The sequence below is a fragment of the Dama dama genome, chromosome 4 (genome assembly GCF_033118175.1).
Source record: "Dama dama isolate Ldn47 chromosome 4, ASM3311817v1, whole genome shotgun sequence".
NCBI classification, from domain to species: Eukaryota; Metazoa; Chordata; class Mammalia; order Artiodactyla; family Cervidae; genus Dama; species Dama dama.
This window is the reverse complement of record NC_083684.1, coordinates 14,136,468-14,155,848: the sequence shown is the minus strand read 5'-3', so window position 1 is coordinate 14,155,848 and position 19,381 is coordinate 14,136,468. Positions and strand designations below refer to the sequence as shown.

Sequence of the window (19,381 nt, the reverse complement as noted above, 5' to 3'; positions counted from 1 at the left end):
CTCAGAGCCAGCTTTATCAGGCTGTCAAGGAACACAGGAACCCACGGGATGAAATGAGATGCAACCTGTTTGGAGTCATGTTTCTGGAGCCCCTTAATGGCACGAAGCTATGCCTGTAATCATATGCCAGGTGCCAGAAGCAGAATTATTTGTTCTTAATTTCATAGCTACCCCATGGAACTGCTGCTTTGGGGGGACACTCCCAAAGCTCCGATTGAAAACTCTGTCTCAAAATTACATCATCCAGGAGAGTATTCCCGAGCCTTATTTTTAACAGGCATGAGACACCAGCATAACGGAACACACACTCTGTACTGGTGGCATTTAATGTACTGATCAAATAATGTGCTTATTCTCCGGGTATAAGGAGAGGAGTCATGTTTTCATCCTGAAGTCAGGGAACACCCCCCCCTCCCGATTCTGAGCTGATGTGAAGTCAGCCCATTTTCTAGGCTCATGGGTGGGGATAGAGGGAGGGGGCATGGCAGCCCCGTTTCCTACTTAGCAGCCTGTGATACTGGGTAGCTGAGTGATGACCTGCCACACGCCCTACTTCTCTAGTTTGGGGGATTGGGAGGCACAATATTGCTTCTTTTTTTTATGTTTTGGTGGAGATCCCAGCTCCCCAACCAGGAATCAAACCTGTACCAGATTCATTGGAAGGTGAAGTCTTAACCATTGGACTGCTAGGGAAGTCCCTGAGGTTAATTTTAAAAAAAAATGTATTACAGAGGATTGAACATTTATCTAAAACTAATCTTTGTTACACACAGTCAATTGCTTTACATACACACACCAAAACCTTAATAGCAGTTATCTCTGCAGTGGGTGGGATTATAAGTCATTCTTTTGTCTTTTGAAATCAACATTATCAGAATACAATTTACATGAAATAAAAGTCACCAGTTTAAAAAGAACAGGTTGCTAAGTGTTGGTGAAGGTCTACAACCCAGTAACCACCACCCGAATCAAAACACCAATATAGAACATTCTCACAACCCAAACAAAGCTTCTTCTGCTCCTCTGCTGTTGATCCCAGCCACCCACTTGCTGGCCTAGACATCCCCCCATCTGCCTTCTCTCACTATAGATAGTTTCACCCCTTCTTGAACTTCGTATAGAGTCAGAAGATACGTCCTCCTTTGGGTCTGACCTCTGACGCACCGTAACACTTTTGGCGATCCATCCATGTTGGTGCATGTACTGTGGTCTCTTCCTTTCGTGGCTGACTAATCTATCCATTACACGGCTGCAACACTTACGGGTAAATACTGTTGTCCTCTTTCTGCTCTCTTCCCACCCCCCAAGCCCAAATTTTCTACAATGAACATGTATTGATTTGTTTTACTTTTGAAAAAAGAAAACAAATGCCATTCATTTTTTAAAAAATTCACAGGGACTTTATGAAATGCCAGGCTGCTGCTGACACGTGGAAATGGATGCCTGGCACAGCCGCACAGAGGTTTGAAGGCCACGGATCATATTTTTAAAAATAAAAACCACTGTGTTTTTCAGATTAATTGCATCTCTCTCCCACACCAGCCTTTGCGGTGAGCTGCTCAAATTGACCAATTTAAATGTGACCTCACTTCTTTCCCCTCCATCCGCTCTGAGTCAGTTGCTAAGAAGCAAGGAAAGGAAGTATGGGGGGGCGGGGGCGTGTTAACATGTGTGGAGTATGTGTGGCTCTTCCAAAACCTAGCCACACCCCCTTTCATCAGCTGAGACATGATCAAGGGTCTGTCCAGGATCCCAGAGCAGAAGAACAGGAGGATGGAATCCAGGGGCTCCAGGAGGGATGGGAAGGAGGCTGAAAGCACAAACTTTGGATTTGGATCCCAGCTGTCCACCTGATTTAGCTGGGTGACTTTACCTGAACCTCTTAACTTCTCAGAAGTCTCAATCTCTTCATCTGTGAAACAGAGATCCAATCTAATAGTCACAATCAAGCAAATGAGACAATGCATGTAAAGTGCTCAGAACAAGGTTTAGGAAGAAGTGCCCAATGCATGGTAGGGAAGCCAGGTTGCTCAACTCCTGGTTCCTTTTTTCTTCAGCCACAAAACTGAACTTCATGGCAGCCATGAAACTGAAACTGCAGTCTGCCTGGGCTGAAGGGAGAGGAGTGGACGTTTTCTTGTAGCTCTGGTGAGCAGACCCTCACAGATTCAGAGAAACGAGGGGAGGGCAGGCTGCAGCATCAAGGTGCTCGCCAAGACCCCGGCTGCAACAGAAACCAATCGGGGTAGCCTCAAATAGAGTGGAAATGGCTTAGAAGGAACCAACGGTGTCTCACAGGACCCCCAAGGGCATAAAGGTAGGCAGGTCTCAGAAACAGCCAGAAACCAGGGGCTTTCTCTCGGCTCCGTGTGCCTGCTTCTCTCTGCATCTTCTTACCCTGCATCCAGACTTGCTCTGCTGTATCGCTTCAGCCTGACAGAAGGGGACCCTCAAGAGACCCGCTGAGATCAACAATCTACGAGCTCTTTCTTTCTATCTTTTAAATTATGAAAATATGATAATGCATTTACAAGAGACCACTGAAAAATTACATATACAAAGTTATACATAGTTACTGGGAGTTCTTTCTTTGGTCCAGTTCTAAGGGAAGAATTTAGTTGCTCAGGTGGCCCAGATGCCCACCCCAGCCAGTGTCTGAGCTAAGCTGTCCGAATATGGATGCTGGTGACCACTCCTTAGAGGTGAGGATGGTCAGGTGGGTCATTGTGAGCTGGACAGTCCCCTAAGAAACGTCTTATCCCAAATAATAACCACTTCTTTCATTGTGTTCCCCAACCTTATGCATTTATTTTATTAACAATAGCAAATACCTACTTGTCTTACTATGTGCCAGCCACTGGTGTAAGCACTTTGCCTGTGTTGACTCCTTTAAATTAATCCTCACGAAATTGCGGTGGGGTTTATTGTATCCATCGTATGGATGAGGAAATTGACAAGTAGGGAGGTTCATTAACTTGCCCAAGGTCACACTTGAACCTGGTCAGTTTAGTACTAGACTCCCTCTCTTAGCCACCCTACCACGTTGCCTATTTTACTTGTTTTAAATATTTATTTACTTACTCATCTGTCTGCATCAGGTCTTAGTTGTGGCACTCAGATCTTCGCGGTAGAGTGCGGAATCTTACAGGACGCAGGATCTTTAGTTGCAGCGTGTGAACTCTTAGTTGCAGCGTGTGGGATCTAGTTCCCTGACCAGGGATCAAGCCCAGACCCTTGGCACTGAGAGCATGGAGTCTTAGTCTCTGGACCTCCAGGGAAGTCCCTGCCTATTTTATTTTTCTGGGTCATGCTTCATGGCATGCAAGATCTTAGTTCCCCGACCCGGGCCCTTGGCAGTGAGAGCCTGGACTTCTAACCACTGGACTGCCAGGGAGTTCCCAGTGCTGCCTGTTTTAGCCCCAGTTATGCTTTTCATAATTTTGCTGTTAGCTCACGTTTCTCAAAAAGAGAAAAAAAGATGAGGAAGGGGATGAATGCCATCTCTGACGTCTCACAAAACCTCTTATAGTCGACAGTAGAAAACACTGGAACTCTGCTGGCAGTTCTGTTTCATTCTGAACTGGGCGGGGGCGGGGGGGTGGGCAGGCATGACAGCATTGTCACTGCCTCTCCACGCCGCCCTGTGATGCCTCCCTGGCCTGGACCACCTAGGGCAGGACTTACAGCTTCTTTACCTGCATGCAACAGGTGTTCAATAAGGTGGCTGTCGCTGAGAAAACGTGTTCCCCACTTTACAGTTTTCAAAGCACTTCCAAAGACAGGCAAAGAGATCAGCTAGTCTACTGTTCTGTGACACCTCAAGGAAGGAGAGTCTTCGGAAAGGACATACACGTCAGAACCCAGCCAGCACGCAACAGCCAGGCCCCGGGAGGAACAGGAGTCGAGGCAGGGTCTGCACAAAGCCTTCTCTCTCCTCCGTCTTTTGTCCTGATCTCTCTCGAATTCTGTTCCAGTGCCTCATGGGACTCCGGCTGCCTCTGCTGTATGTCTGGCACTGGGCCCAAAATGGCCAACTCAGTCCAGTCTCCAGGGGTAAGGGAGCACCGTTTCCAGTTTCCCACCACCTCCAGATGTCCAGGTAACGCATCCGGGGGACCTGGCTGGGCTTTATCCAGATGGGCCCCCTGAGCCTTGGGTTCTAGGCCCAAGACTCAAAGAAGGAAAGTAACCTGCCCCAGGGCTCCCAGAGATGAGGCCACCAACCCAAGATTCTGGCTCGTCGCCACCCAAACCCCTGCTGTCACAGAGCACCATGAACTGGGGGGCTCGCCCAGCAGAGACATCTTCTCTCACAGCTCTGGAGGCTCAGCAGGGTTGCTGTCGTCTGAGGGCCAAAGTGTCTGTTCTGCGCCTGTCTCACTCCCGAGGGTTTGCTGGCCATCTCTGGCTTGTACACAGGGGCATCTCCCCAAGCTCTGCCTTCAAGTCCAAGGCATCCTTCCTACGTGTGCCTGTGCCCCCAACTTCCCCTTTTTATTTCTAAGGACACAGTCTTACTGGATAAAGGGCCCACCCTACTCCAGCATGACCTCATTTCAACTTACTACATCTGCAACAACCTATTTCCAAATACAGTGACAGTCTTTATTCGGAGGTACTGGGGGCTAGGACTTGGACATGTTTTTTTTCCTTTCTTTCTTCTTTTTTTTTGGCCATGAACGTGGCATGTGGCATCTTAGTTCCCCAACCAGGGATTGAACCCGGGCCCTTGCCAGTGGAAGCACAGAGTCCTAACCACTGGTCCATCAGGGAACCCCTCCTTGGCCACCTTTTTGGAGGGGCACAATGTGACCCGTTACAAAGCCCAAAGCGGGCCGCCTTAAGTGCTGCTATGTTCTGCCCTAACCAGCTCTCACCACAACTCACTCCCGGCTCCTACAAGCCCCAGAGGGCATTGCTCATCCTGTTTTCCCTGGAATGGGCATGGACACAAGTCTGCCCTCCTGTCCTCAAGCTCACATGAGAGCAGTTCCCAGGGAGCTGCCGTGATTCGGGAGGACCCACTGGGGCACCTTGGGTGGGGCATGACTCAACTCCGGGCGAGGCACTTAGGGAACCTGTGCTCAGGCTCCATGGTCTGAGCTTCTCCACCATGCACCAGTGTCATCAGGCAACTTCAGAGGCACTAGACCCGAATAGCACTAGACCTAGCTCACAATAGGCTCATGAATTTCATTAGCGTGGATGACAACGACCCACACATGCAAGTTGGCTGGTGTGACCTCTGGCCTTGTGGTTTCACAATGGTGGTGGTTGACAGGTGGCTGGGTCCTGGGCCAGGGATTCAGGCAAGTGGTTTATTTCTATATTTATTCACTTTTCTGTTTGGTTTGGCTAAAAATATTCAGCAGGTTTTCCTTGGAGGTGAATTAGCCAAATCTACTGCAACGATTAACCGCTTTTCAGAAGTCTGGGATCTGGGTTCAGGAAAAGCCGGCTGGGCCCGTTTCTTTAGCCTTGACGGGCATCACCAGTCCCTTGTGGAATGCTACCTAAGATCACAGGCCAGGAAGGGCAGGGTGAGGAATGGAATCCAGGATGGTGTATGCTACAGCCTGAGCTCACCTGGTACTTTGACTTGGTGACTCACAGTTTTGAGCCTGGACTTGCTGTTTACCTTCTTGAAAGGAAAAGTGCCAAAGGAGTCACCAACACATCCAGATCCCAGCAGCTATGACCCCCTCCTTCACCCCCAGGGAGCAGTCAGTGAGATGGGATACTGGCCTTGCCTGAGCGAAAAGAAACCTCTAGGGGGCTTCTGGTTCACCCCTCCTATTTTGCAGGTGGGGGAAACTGAGGTTCAGGGAAGGGAGGGAGCCTTACCCAGGACCACACAGGTGATGGGTGTCGGGAGAGTGCAAATCCTGGTTTGGAGCTCCTGACCCCTCCTCCGAGAGCTCCCTACCACCAGTCTCCTGCTTTTCTTCCTCTAGCGGCTCATGGAGGATGCCGGTTCCTGTGTATTTCTCATCTGTCTGCCTGGTGTCGGAGTTTGTGGAGTCAGATCCCCAGAGAGGCTCATCTTTCTCTTTTCCATCTGCCCCAGCCCCTCGAAACCAAGCTGTATGCTCCCTCTGCGTCCTAATGATGTGTGTTGTTGCTTCCACGCTCTCCCGGGATTTCTGCAGCTTTTCACACTTTGCAGCGTTTCCTCTGGGCCTCCCTCCTGGTGTCACTGCCCTCAGCCCAGGGGAAGGGGCTGATCCAGGTTGCTGGACCCCAGACTCCCCCCTACCTTTCCTTTGAGCCCCTCCAGCTCTGTTTCCCACCTCCACATTCCCTCATTCTGCCATCTTCCACTGCCCAGGGCTGGCGGTCCTTCCTGAGGGCCTAGGGGGCAGGGCGAGCCCAGCAAACAAAGTGAAGACAGACCCCCTTGTGGCTACAAACCAATGTAGCTTTGAAAAGTCTAGCAGCCCAGGGACGTTTTTAAAACTCTCTTTTTTTTTTTTTTTTTTAACACAAAATGGATATATTTTCATTGGGAAAAACCAGAAGATACAGATAAAGAACAAAATAATTAATAATGAATATTAATTAGGTACCTATGACATTTTAAGCACTATGCATACAGTGCATTTAATCTTCAAATGAGAAATTCTACAGGACAAATGATATGATTTCTTCAACAGATAAATGGCAAGGAAAAAACATGAGAGCAAGGATAGTCTTTAGGTCAAAAGATTTAAAAGTACTACTAACGAGAGAGAGACAGGGAGATGGGTGAGCACGGGACAGTAACACATCAGTGGTTGAATCTGGGGGTTATGCATGCGCTCGCTGTAAAATCCTTTTGCCTTCACTGGACATTTGAAAACTGTCCAATTAAAACTCTCGGGAAATGGATATATCAAGCAAGTGTAATGTGTGGATCTTGTGGCTCCTGATTCAAGCAAGTCAAATTTAAAAAGCATTCACAGGACAATCAAGGATGATTATACACTGATGAGATATTAGATAATTTTTTTTTAATTTTCTTATTTTTTAAAAAAATTTTTGGCCACACCACACAGCATATGGGATCTCAGGTTCCTGACCAGGGATGAAACTTGCGCCCCTTGCAGTGGAAGCATGGAGCCCTAACCTAGACCACCAAAGTCCCTATGCCTAAAATCTTTAAAAAAATCAATTTCTTAAATTACCTAGGGACTTCCCTGGCGGTGAATTAAGACTCTGAGCTTCTACTGTAGCGAGTGTGGCTTCCAGTCTTAGTTGGGGAATTAAGGTCTTGCATTCTGTGTGGTGTGACCAAAAAATTAAGCAAAAAAAAAAAAAAAAATTTAGGTGTGATAATGGTATTGTGGTGATTTTTTTAAAAGAGTTTCTTTGTTTGGGATTTGCTTTAAAATAACCATCAGGGGAAAAAAAAATAACCATCAGGAGAAAAGGTGGGGAGGCAGAGATGAAATAAAACTGGCAATTTATTGCTAACTCTTCATTCTTGGGTAGTAGAGTTCACTAGACTATTTCTTCTTCTTTGGTGAAGGGTTGAACATTCCCACCATAAAGCATTAAAAAGAAAAACACATTCTTATTTTGCATCTGAGAAAACCAAACTGAGGTTTAGAGGTGCCAGGATATTTGCTCAAGATCTCCCTGAATTGGGATTAAGGAAAAAAATTCCTAGCTGCCATCTTATCACCCGTTCTTCACACCTTGGTGAATATCCTGCCAGACCTTCTGGGCATATAAAAGGATAGTACATGACTTAAAATACCTGGATATATACTGCCTGAGTCCATCATGGGCAACACGAATCATGTCAGCGCTGTCCACATGCGTCTCTTTCTGACGTGGAACTCCGGAAAAGGAACTCACCCCTGTGGAGGGCCTGCTCAGCTAAGCATTCCCGCCTGGGCCATTCAGAGGACACTCATGCTTTATCATCAGTCATGTGACTGTCCCTGTTCCTACCGACAAGGAAACAGACTCAGAAAGGAGAGGCAGCTTGTGCAAGGTCATAGACCTAATAACTGAGAGGAAATCCATGCCCGTATTTGATGATGTGACTTGGTGAAGGCCTGCCTGTCCCTGCTGCCCGGAGCCTCCCACAGGGCAGAGGACCCCCACCGCCACACAGCATCTGAGCAGGAGAAATAAAGCCAGAGGGACAAAAGAATGCACAAAGAGGCGTGGCTGGGATTTGAACACCCCCTCCCCCAGCCAGTCAGCTACTATACTAGGCATCCTTTCCCTAAAAAAATTGTAGTGAAATACATATAATGTATTCCATCTTAACCACCTGTTCCATGAACAAAGCTCTGCAGTGTTGTGTTTTTCACTGTGACACAACCATCACTACCATCCATGTACAGAACTTTGAAACTTCCCAAATTAAACACTAACTCCCCTCCCCTTCCCACCAGCCCCAGCAACCACATTCTGCTTTCTGTTTCTATGAATAATCTGACTGCTCCAGGTCCGTCATATCAGGGGATTATATAGTATTTGTCCTTTGTGTTTGGCTTACTTCATTTAGAATGACATCGTCAAGGTTCATCCACAATGTAATGTGTGTCAGAATTTCCTACCTCTTTAACTCTGAATAATATTCCACTGCATAGATAGACCACACTTGGTTCATCCATTTATTTGGGGATAATGGACGTTTGGGTTCTTTCCACCTTTGGTTCATCCATTTATTTGGGGATAATGGACGTTTGGGTTCTTTCCACCTTTTGACTACTGGGAATAATGCTGCTATGAACACAGATGGACACACATCTCTCTGAATCCCTGTTTTTCTTTACGGGTAGATGCCCAGAAGTAAGATTTCTGGATCATAGGGCAATTCTATTTTTCTAGGCACTTCTCTGAATCAATTTTTATGCCGTATTTTTCATCTAATCAGGCACCCTTCCGTGTTGTCATGTTTCGTGATTTTGGCGGCCGGTCATGGGTTCCAGCAAGGTAAGGAGGTTCCTGCAGACTTCGGCAGGTTGCCCTCCTCCTGAAGCCTCCTTCCTGGCTCAGCTTGGTCCACCAGAGAAAACTTATCCTTCATAGCTTAGTCTCATGGATTCAGACCAGCTTATCACACCCAAGACTTCCCTGGGTGTCCACTTCCTTACTGACATTATGTGGCCCTCTGGGTCATCACAAGTGGAACATCCCCCTCACCAGGGAGGCGGCAACCGTCCACTCTTATCCTGCTCCTTCCTTTTACCAGCTGCTTCTAAGTCTCTCAGTTAGTCTGTGTGATGAACAAGTGTTATTGACGTAATTAAGTAATTACCTCCTCTCCTGGGGGTTACGTCCAACTTTTCAGTATTATCAACAAGGCAACAACAAGATCTTTTTTCTCACACTGTTGAGTCAGTTCCTTAAGACACATTTCCAGAAGTGGGATAACTCATCACTGGACTTGGAAGTTGGTGAGGAACAAAAGAAAAACGGCAGACCGGGCTCCCAGATCACCCAACAAGGGAGCCAGAAGGCAGTGCACGTCAGTGAGAGAAAGCGACTGCTGAAGGAGGACCACTTTTGCTGCCCCAGTGAGTAGAAACTCACCTTCCCACTACAGATAAGACCTAGAGTGGGTTGAATGGTGGCCCCCAAAAGCCATGTCCACTTCGAACTTGTGGATATGACCTGACTTTCAAAAAGGTTTTGGCAAATGTAATACAGGATCTCAGGGTGACATCCTTGCCGATTAGGGTGGGCCCTAAACCCACTTACAGTGCTTAGGAGAGAAGGGGGAACTGACACAGACATGGAGGAGGAGACCATGTGAGACGAACCAGAAACTGGACTGACCCATCTGTTGGCCGATGATTGCCAAGAACCTCCAAAGGCCACAGGAAGCTCAGAAAGTGGCCTGGGACAGATTCTCTCTTGCAGCTTCCGGAAGGAATCAACACTTCTGATGCCATGACTTCAGACTCCTGGCCTCCAGAGCTATGACAGGAAAATGTGTCTGTCATTTCAAGGCCCTGAATTTGCAGTCATTTGTTATGGCCACCCTAGGAAACTAGAATCCATCTCTGCAGCCTCTTCCAGCAGGGCACAGCCATCGCTGTGGGCTCCAGCTGGGCTCCTCCTGGGAGCAGGCACAGACGGCCCTGCTCTGAGCACTGAGCCCTTCAGAGGAAAATCCCAGTGTGCCATGGATGTGGACATCATGGGTCAGGATGCTGGGGCCTCAGCCCACCAGGGAAACCAGCTAGTATGGGTCCAGCCATCACCAATCCAACGGGGAAAGCAAAATTAGATTTTTTTTTCATCCATCACAAATAAAGCCCGGGTTGACCAAGGCCAGAATGTGAGAAACAAAGCTTGAAATTATTTAGTAGAAAATATAAGACAGCATTTCCATGATGGTGATATAGGGGAAGATTTCTTAAACAAGATAAACATTGGTGCTTGAAGCATTTGGCTACATTGAGATGATTTAAAAAAAAATAACACAAAAACCCTCTATGCGCCAAAGGAGATCATAAATGAGTGTAAAGATGAGCCAGAGACCAGCTGAAAAGCTGTGCAGTGCAGGGTTGTATCGAGGATCTACAAATAAGTCCTATAAATCAGTATGGAAGACACTCTTAACTCCAGCTGCAAACATGGGCCAAGGTATGAATGGGGGATTCACCAAAGCAGACATACAACACATGAAAAGAGGGGACAAATTACATGACAGTGACATGTGCCTTCTCCAGAAGATGAAAAATTCTGACAATGTCAGCAGCTGAGAACCCTGAGAAGCAGGAAGGTCTATGTGCGGCTGGCAAGCCTGTGTGGGTACAAACAGCTCCACTGGTGTCACGGGGTGAACTGTGCCCCAGCCCAGATTCACATGCTGGAGTCCCAACGCCCGTACTTCAGAATGTGACGGTGTTTGGAGATCGTTCTTTAAAAAGGTAATTAAGTTAAAATGAGGTCCCTCATCCAATAGAACTAGTATCCTTATAAGAAGGGGGAAATTTGGACAGAGAGACAGAAAAGACAGAAAGTAGCAGGAAGACTCATGGAGAATGCCATGTACAAGGCCAGGGGTACCTGAGGCCACCAGGAGCTGGAAGAAAGGGCCTGGAGCAGATTCTCGCCACCAGCCCTCAGGAGGAACCAACCTTGCCAACACCTTCATCTGAGACTTCTGGCCTCCAGAGCTGTGAGAGAATACATCTCTGTTGTTTAAGCCACCTAGCCTGTGATATTTCATTACGGTAGCCCTGGGAAACCAATACAGTTCAGTTCAGTCGCTCAGTCGTGTCCGAGTCTCTGCAACCCCATGGACTGCAGCACGCCAGGCCTCCCTGTCCATCACCAGCTCCTGGAACTTGCTCAAATTCATGTCCATTGAGTCAGTGATGCCATCCAACCATCTCATCCTCTGTCATCCCCTTCTCCTCCTGCCTTCATTCTTTCCCAGCATCAGGGTCTTTTCCAATGAGTCAGTTCTTTGCATCAGGTGGCCAAAGTACTAGAGTTTCAGCATCAGCATCAGTTGTTCCAATAAATACTCAGGACTGATTTCCTTTAGGATTGACTGGTTTGATATCCTTGCAGTCCAAGGGACTCTCAAGAGTCTTCTCCAAAACCACAATTTGAAAACATCAATTCTTCGGTGCTCAGTCTTCTTCCTGGTCCAACTCTCACATCCGTACATGACTACTGGAAAAACCATAGCATTGACTCTACAGACCTTTGTCAGCAATGTGATGTCTCTGCCTTTTAATATGTTGTCTAGGTTGGTCATAGCTTTTCTTCTAAGGAGCAAGTGTCTTTTAATTTCATGGCTGCAATCATCATCTGCAATGATTTTGGAGCCTAAAAAAATGAAGTCTCTCACTGTTTCCTCATCTATTTGCCATGATGTGATGGGACCAGATGCCATGATCTTAGTTTTTTGAATGTTGAGTTTTAAGCCAGCTTTTTCACTCTCCTCTTTCATTTTCATCATCTCCTCTTTCATTTTCATCAAGAGGCTTTTCAGTTCCTCTTCGCTTTCCGCTGTAAGGGTGGTGTCATCTGCATATCTGAGGTTATTGATACTTCTCCCGGCAATCTTGATTCCAGCTTGTGCTTCATCCAGCTTGGCATTTCGCATGATGTTCTCTGCATATAAGTTAAATAAGCAGGGTGACAATACACATCCTTGACGTACTCCTTTCCCAATTTGGAACTATTCCGTTATTCCATGTCTGGTTCTAACTGTTGCTTCTTGCATACAGATTTCTCAGGAGGCAGGTAAGGTGGTCTGGTATTCCCATCTCTTGAAGAATTTTTTACAGTTTGTTGTGATCCACACAGTCAAAGGTTTTGGCATAGTCAATGAAGCAGAAGTAGATGTTTTTCTGGAACTCTCTTGCTTTTTCCACGATCCAAATGTTGGATGTTAGCAATGATCTCTGGTTCCTCTGCCTTTTCTAAATCCAGCTTGAACATCTGGAAGTTCTCAGTTCACATACTGGTGAAGCCTCGGTTGGAGAATTTTGAGCATAACTTTGCTAGTGTGTGAGATGAGTGCAATTGTGCGGTAGTTTGAACATTCTTTGGCGTTGCCTTTCTTTGGGATTGGAATGAAAACTGACCCTTTCCAGTCCTGTGGTCACTGCTGAGTTTTCCAAATTTACTGGTATACTGCCACCAACCAAAAAATGGCTCATTAATTGTGGGACACCCACCCGATGTAATCCTGTATGAAATGAAAAGCAGTCGGCGCCAACTAGCTGCAGAGTGAAACGGACGACATCACACCATTTACATATAGTTGGGAAACATACAAAACGCTAGCTCTAGTTTTTGCAAGCATAAACAAACACCAACAGTATGAAAACAGGCATAGGAAGAGAAACTACAGATAGTGGAGATACATCTCCGGGAGGGAAGAGGAAACCTGGATACAAAAGGGCCCCCTGAAGACAGGAGCTTCGGTCTCATCTAGAGTATTTCTTTACAAAGATCAAGAGAAATCAGGTAAGACTCATGCATTCAGTGAATGCTGAGTGCCTGCTAGGTGAGGGGCAGGGGTGGGGCCCATGCAAAACTACATGCAAAAAAAAGAGTCTGGGGAAATGCTTCCTGATTCACACCCCTCTCTGGCATCCACCCCCACCTTCTCCCTAGCAGACAGCACAGCACACAAGGTGAGTTTCAGAAGGCGGCTTCTTACCCACATCTGTGAGCATGCATGCACGCAAACACACAGACTTCAAAAGGTACAAAACAACATAGCAATTTTCTCTATTTTTTTTTCATAAAGAAACAGAAAAATTCAGATCCGTGTTTCACAGGATGATAAGAGGAAAAACAAGAACAAAAATATACCAAGAAAAAAGCTACCAGCAAGACAAGAGAAACCCAGTTTCCAGCGGGAAAAGGTATGCAAATCCCAAAGCCATAAACCCACAAAGGCCCAGGAGGAAATTCAAACAGGAAACAAATGTATGGAAAATGGTTAACCTCAGGAGCAGCCAGAATCCCCACTCCCACCCCCACCCCTGCACACATAGGGGAGGGGGTTGAAGGGACTCCTGGGGGGCTGAGGCAGGTCTGGGGGTTCCTACCTACTGGCTTCACAAATGACAGGGAGCAAATGACCTTCAGAGAGGCCAGGTGTCTAGACTGAGAGATGGGGAGCAGGCCCAAGAAGGTGGGGGACACTAGGCTATGTAGGGGAAGCCGGGGGCTCCCCAGAGACTGTCTCAAGCACAGATGATTTGTGGGTGTCTCAGCCGCAGCAGAGTAACTGTCACAGAAACAATGAAAGCACCACTTTATTCTATTTCCAGTTTTTAAAAAACGCCCAGTCCTGGGAATATGGGCACCAGGAAAAGCAGAGCTCCTGGGCACACAGGATCTGAACCATCCATGAATCACACACAGTGCCACTCAGTGTGTGCCTGTCAGCTCTGGGAACCTGGGGGGCCTGTGCGTTCAATTGACTGGTTTCCTACTTACAGCAAGTCTCTGCAGGGCCCTGGCAAGATCCGACCATTACTGGACTGACCAACCTGTCTGGGTTTGCCTGGGACATGCCTGACTGCAGCACTGAAAGTCTCACATCCCGGAAAAACTGGGACAGTTGGGTCACCCTACGCTTTCCAGGTGAGGAAATCTGATCAGAGAGGTGAAGTGGTCAGATCAAGGCCCAGTTGCCAAGACAGGGCTTAAAGAATCCACAGCAGCACAGAGAAATCAAGGGCAGCCAGATCAGAGCAACTCTGAGGCCCCACAGCACGCTCTTTTGGATGAGAGTGGCTAAGGCTCAACACTGAGTCAGGGCTGGTGAGGCGGGCAGACCCAGCTGCCACCTGAGTCGGCGTCTAGAGGGCTGTTTCCTTGGGAAGCAATTTGGCAACTTGCAGTTCGTGCCATGAAACTGTTCCTAGCCTTTGACTGAACGATACTATGCTGGGAAATCCATTCTAAGGAAATTATCTCTCTTTTTATTATCATTAAAAAGCTACTGGAACAAAAAAATAAATAAATAAAATAAAAAGCTACTGGAAAGAAAATGTTCCCTGCAATATTATCTAGAAGAGAAAATAAACCTGAATAGTCCATAGAGGGTAATGGCTTCGTACATCATGACCCATTTGCCCAGGGACACTGTCGTGGGACCACAGAGATGTAACATGGAGGGCTGTGCAGCAACATGGAAGACTCGGACAAGATACGCTGTGTTTTACGGGATGGAATAAAGATGTGTCTACAACTTGGCAAAATGCTTGATTGAGGATCAGGCTGGAAGGGAATATGCAGAGTGGTGGGTGTAGTGGGGATAAGGGAAGATTTTCAAAAATTAAAGCTAGTTTTTAATCCCTTTGTATCATCTTTTTTTTTTTTCATCTTTTTTTTTTTTGTATCATCTTTTCAAAAGCAAGAAAGAGGCAGTTTTCCATACAGATAGGCACATATAACTGCTTAGAAACATCACTGAGATGGTCTTTATGGCACTGGTGGAACTAGCAAATGGTAGGAAACAACCTGAATATCCATCAAGAGGGCAACAGTTAAATAAAAACTGGTACATCCATACAGTGGAGTTCCAATAGCTGTTTAGAAGAATGAGGCAGGCGTAGTTATGAGACCATCATTAAGATGCACTGAGTAAGAAAGGCCAGATGAAGACATGTGTAGAGAATGTGACTATTTGTGTCGAAGTGACACACACACATTCAGATATATCAATATTCCTATACACACAGAGACTGTCTCAGGAGAGAACTCTGTGGAGGGCTATGGGGGCCTGGATGACAAGGGTGGGAGGGTGCTCACCTCCCCTCCACACAGTTGGTATGGGTAGTGGGTTAAATGGTGCCCCGCCCCAGAAATATTCACAGCACCATTATTCATAATTGTCCCAAATTTCAACCTAAACTTCTGTCAAGAGCAGAGTAGAAAAAAATCAATTGTAGTGTATTAATACAATAAAACATACTCAGGAAAACAAACTAGTGATCCATCAGAATGGGTGAGTCTCTAGGATGGCCGAGCGGTCTAAGGCGCTGCGTTCAGAATGGGTGAGTCTCACAAACAATATGGTTGTTGAGTGAAAGCCAAGCCAGACACACATAAGACACCCAGTGTAATACCATTTACCTGAAGTTCAAGAACAGGCAAAAATGACCTGTGGGGGTAGAGGCAAGACTAGCAGTTACCTTGGAGGGTGATGACTTGGAGGGGGGCTGGGGGGCTTGGGGTAAAGTTCTACATCTTGATCTCAAGGGTAGTTTCTCAGAGTGAACATGTGTAAAAAGTCATGGAGATGTACCCTTATGAGTTGTTCTTTCTATACTATATAAATTAAACCTTCACTTAAAAAAAATTAAAAGCAAAGATTAAAAATTATGGGGGAACAGGAGATCCCATATAAAGAGCTGCTGCTGCTGCTGCTAAGTCACTTCAGTCGTGTCCCCACAGACGGCAGCCCACCAGGCTCCCCCGTCCCTGGGATTTTCCAGACAAGAGTACTGGGGTGGGGTGCCATTGCCTTCTCCGATAAAGAGCTAGACACCTCATTTGAAAGTGCTTTGATGAGGAGTGACCAAAAAAGATCTGTGTGCAGCACAAAAAGTCAGTACAACAAACTCCCGGGAACCTTCCAGAAGCACATGGGGTTTTGTCAGTGACAGGCCCACCTTCACACAGCAGGCCACTCACCAGGAGCTGGTGGCCAGCCGGCCTGTCTGCCTGCCAGCCAGGGGCCTGTGTCATCCATGCCTGCCATGGGTACTTGGTACTGGGGCTGACCTTGAATTGCCTTCAGCCTCCACGGCAGTGAGAAGGACAGCAACCTCTCCATGGGCACAGGAGCCCTGCAGGAGCAGCCAGCCGGGTGGACAGACAGCAGGTACCACCTGGTCAGTTACAGGGCCGTGGTGCAGGAGCGGGTGGGGTCCAGGACACTGCAGGGTGGTCAGAGTTAAGGTTTGAAGGAAGAACAGGGATGTGCCAGGCCTGAAAGGAAGGGTCAGGGAAGGGTTTCCCCAGGCAAAGGCGCAGAGCATGGGAAAAATAAGAGAGATGCAGATATCCAAAGCAATCTACAGATTCAACGTGATCCCTATCAAATTGCCAATTGCATTTTTCACAGAATTAGAACAAAAACAGTTTTTAAATTTCTTGTTGTTGTTTAGTTGCTCAGTCATGTCCAACTCTTTGCAACCCCATGGACTGCAGCATGCCAGACCTCTCTGTCCCTCATCATCTCCTGAAGCCCGCCCAAGTTCATGTCCATTGCATCAATGCAAACACAAAAGACCCAGAACAGCCAAACCAAATCCTGAGAAAGAAAAATGGAGCTGGAGGAAAGAGGCTCCCTAACTTCAGATTATACTACAAAGCTAGTCATCAAAACAGCATAGTACTGTTTGGATCCACCTCCTAGAGTAATAAAAATAAAAACAAAAACAAACAAACAAACAAAAAACAAATGGGACCTAGTTAAACTTAAAAGTATTTGCACAGCAAAGGTAACCATAAATAAAATGAAAATACAACCTATAGAATGGGAGAAAATATTCGCAGACAAAAGAACCAACAGGGATTAACCTCCAAAATACACAAGAGCTTAGGTAGCTTGAGATAAAAAAACAAACAACCCAATCAAATTATGGGCAGAAGATCTGAACTGACATTTCTCCAAAGGAGACGCACAGTTGGTCAAAAACCACATGAAAAGATGCTCAACATCACTCATTATTAGAGGAATGCAAATCAAAACTATAATGAGGTATCACCTTACCTAGGTCAGAATGAACATCATCAAAAAATCTACAAACAATAAATACTGGAGAGGGTGTGGAGAAAAGGAAACCCTCCTACACTGTTGGTGGGAATGTAAATTGGTACAACCACTGAGGAGAACAGTATGGAGGTTCCTTTGAAAACTAAAAATAGAACTGCCATATGATCTTGCAATCCTACTCCTAGGTTTATATTCAGAGAAAACCTCATAGCAGCACTATTCACAATAGCCAAGACATGGAAACAGCCTCAATGCCCATCAGCAGAGGAATGGGTAAGGATGTGGTACACATGTACAATGGAATATTACTCAGCCATAATAAAGAATAAAGCAATGTCATCTGCAGCAACATGGATGGACTTAGATGATCACACCAAGTGAAGGAAGGTCAGACAGAGAAAGACAAATATCATATATCACATCACTTATATGTGGGATCTAAAGGGAAAAATGATACAAATGAACTTATCCAGAAAACAGATACAGACTCACAGACTTCAGAAACACACTTACAGTTACCAAAGGGGAAGTGTGGGAGGGGACATCAATTAGGAGTTTGAGATTAACCTACACACACTATTGTAAATAAAATAGATAATGAACAAGGACTTACTGTACAGCATGGGGAACTCTACTCAATATTCTCTAATAACTTATAAGGGAAAAGAATCTGAAAAAGAATAGATATATGCATATGTGTAACTGAATAACTTAGCTGTACACCCGAAACTAACACACACCGTAAATCAACTGTGCTCTAATATAAAGTAAAAATTAAATAAATAGTAATATAAAATCACTAATATAAAATATATTTTATAAAATATATTTACATTATGTAAAATAAAAATTAAATTTAAAAAGATACAGAATATCCAGGGAGCTGCTGCCATGGGTGGGAGAATGGGCTGGTTGTGGGAGTTATCAAGGTTCTCCAAGTCTGATGGGTGGTGCCTTAGGGCAGGAAAGGGCACTGCCCCAGCCTGCTGGCATCAAGGTGAGCTTCCTGGAGGAAGAGTAGATGCTCCCTTCATGAGAAGGAGGAAAAAACAACATAAGCCAAGACCTGGGAAGGGATGGCTTAGCCCACTAGCCCATCGTGCTCCTGGGGGCAGACTTGCCCCTGCCTCTGTTGGACGTGTGTCCTCAGAAAGTGTGTGGGGCAGCCACTGGCACTTGGAGGCACCAGTGGGTGGGAAGGCCAGATGTCCTGCAGTGTCCTGTAGCCTCCATGACAGAGATGAGCCCACGCACCCCATGACAGTCCAAAGTCTCATCGGGCATTCATGTAGGCGAAAACCTGGCTTGAAATTATCTGCAGCTAGAATCTAACTTCGCCTAACATGTAAATGCAAATTTTCTTTTCCTGTCCCATTTTAATAGTCACTGAATTTTCCAGGAGTGCAACCACTGTGTCAATCAAGGGAAGGCTGTTCTTTGTTTCATTTGGACAGTAACCAAGAGCTGGTCACCATTTTGGAAATCGCGTCACCAACGGCCTCACCCACAGGGCACACCTGTGATCGTCTGCACTTGTGGCTGTTGCCTTCCTGGTGATCCTGGTACAGGACAAGCTTCTGATTCTCTTCGTGTGATTTTATGACACGTTACCTTCCTTTTAATTCTCCTCCTTTGTATTATAATGAGGGAATTATATTGCTGTTTTGGAAAACACAGGTACAGGTGAATTACATACCTGTGTATTCAACTTCAGGAAATAGAGGCACATTACAAAGTAAAAAGTTTTACAAAAGAAGCATTGGGTCTGAATGTTTGCGAGCCCCTGAGTCAGGAGGAGACAGACGGGGAACTGGTTTTGTGGTGGTGTCATCCAGGCTGAGTGGAGGGACCAGCCCGCCTGGGGCACCCACCATGGAGCATGCAGACCTCAGGAATGAGTCAGTGATGTGGGAATGAGTCAGGATGGGGGATCAGAACCTCGTACCATCCTCTCCAAATAGTGCCCTCAGGTGGAGATTTCAAAAGTACCTCTGCCTGGTGCTGACCCATCTGTGTTCTCATATGACCTGGGTAAGGACTGTGGTTCTGAGCACTGCCCCAATTTGGAGAAGCAAGGCAGAGGTTCCTTATGGCAAACAAGACTTTGAGACTAAATCCACTTGAGGCACAGTCAGCCTTTAAGGAGGGTGAATGACCCAGCAATGAGGG

The 19,381-nt window shown here is 46.3% G+C and overlaps 1 long non-coding RNA gene across 3 annotated transcripts; it reads left to right on the top strand.

Moving 5' to 3' along the window:
• Positions 1-2,083: 2,083 nt before the first annotated feature.
• On the top strand, positions 2,084-14,707 carry LOC133050005 (uncharacterized). 3 transcript variants are annotated; one of them, XR_009691514.1, is made up of 5 exons: positions 2,159-2,317; positions 3,975-4,099; positions 13,223-13,340; positions 13,923-14,067; positions 14,567-14,707. It is a non-coding gene; the product is annotated as an uncharacterized LOC133050005 (long non-coding RNA). The 3 variants fall into 3 exon arrangements; XR_009691513.1 differs by lacking the exon at positions 2,159-2,317 and adding an exon at positions 2,084-2,148 and having other exon boundaries at positions 13,923-14,707; XR_009691510.1 differs by having other exon boundaries at positions 13,923-14,707.
• The last annotated feature ends 4,674 nt before the right edge of the window (positions 14,708-19,381 follow it).